This window comes from Corylus avellana, chromosome ca8 (genome assembly GCF_901000735.1).
Source record: "Corylus avellana chromosome ca8, CavTom2PMs-1.0".
Lineage (NCBI taxonomy): Eukaryota > Viridiplantae > Streptophyta > Magnoliopsida > Fagales > Betulaceae > Corylus > Corylus avellana.
Window position 1 is genome coordinate 11,346,997 of NC_081548.1, and position 1,399 is coordinate 11,348,395.

The following is a 1,399-nucleotide window of genomic DNA, read 5'->3' on the forward strand; positions in this document are numbered from 1 at the left end:
AGTTTTTGAATTGTTTCAGATTAATGTCTCTCTATGTGTGTGTGTGTTTTTTTTTTGCTTTTCAATTGCTCATCTTTATAATACTGAGATCCCAAGAGAAAATGGATTTCAAACCATGTGGGACAAGGATTAAAATCTCAGTCCTTGGTGAAGTGGGACAAGGAGTAATTACACTCCTTGCCACCCACCTAGTGGCTGGCCATAGGGAGAGAATATTCTCTCTCTCCCCATACAGCAAGGGCTAAGCCGTTAATACCACTCCCACTTAGTTACTCACTTGGGTTTGGGTTTTATCCTCAAGCCCAATGTTCCTTTTAACTTTAGCATTTGGAATTAATTACATAAAGCCCAAAGTTATTTTACAAGCCTAAAGAATTAAAATTATAAGCCCAAGGCTTATTTTAATTCCTTAGCCTGTAGGAATTAAATTATGAGCCCAGTGCTCTATTTAATTCTCAAGTCAAATTTCTCCAAACCAACAAGATTAAATAAATCTTTTGGCTAATGTTCTACTTAAATAAAACATCATAATAAATAAATAAATAACTGAGGAACCATATAATTTCCCAATCACTTTATATCAACTCAAAGAGGGATCTAAGAAAAAATATCATTAGCTTAATAGGCATGTGATCATATCTCACGACACTATTTAATCACACAATTAATTTCACTAAACAATTGTGATTGCACTCTAATGATTATTTTTTATTTAATCAATTAATCCTCATGACGTTCTTATTGCATGTTTCTCCTCCATGGAATCATTTCGTAGTCGAACCAAAGTCTTTCAACTGTCACTTTGTTCACTACCTCTTTTTCTTAAGTCACCAATTTAAATTCATGATTATCCTTATGTACCTTGTGAAAATATTTCTCACCTTGTAAATATATAAGTTTTTAGTGTACCTATTGAAAACACTCAGGCTTGAGCTTTAGGATAATCTTTCCCATTTAAATCTAAAACAATAGGAATATTCATTATCTCTTTCTTCTCTAACAAAGGATTTGGATTCCTTCTTGAAGTCGTGCTCCCAAAACGTTAGATGTGATTACCCAACATACTGAGTACTGTTATAGTGACCCAAATAATTAACTAAGGGGGAAACTTCAGAAAACCCCCCTAAAGTTTCAGCCAATTTGAAAAACCCCCCCTGAATTTCCAAAGCTCTCACTTAGACTCCCTGAACTTTGGTTTTCTCTCACTTTGGACCCCTTTAACATTAAACTACGTCGTTTTGGATGTTTTATACCCATTTTACCCTTCCCCAAAACTATGTCGTTTTGTGTCCTAAAATTACAACACATACCCAGCCCAAAACGACGTCGTTTTAAGCATAATTTTTTTTTTAAAAAAAAAGAGTAAAATATATAAAAAAAAATTAAAAAATTAAAAAAA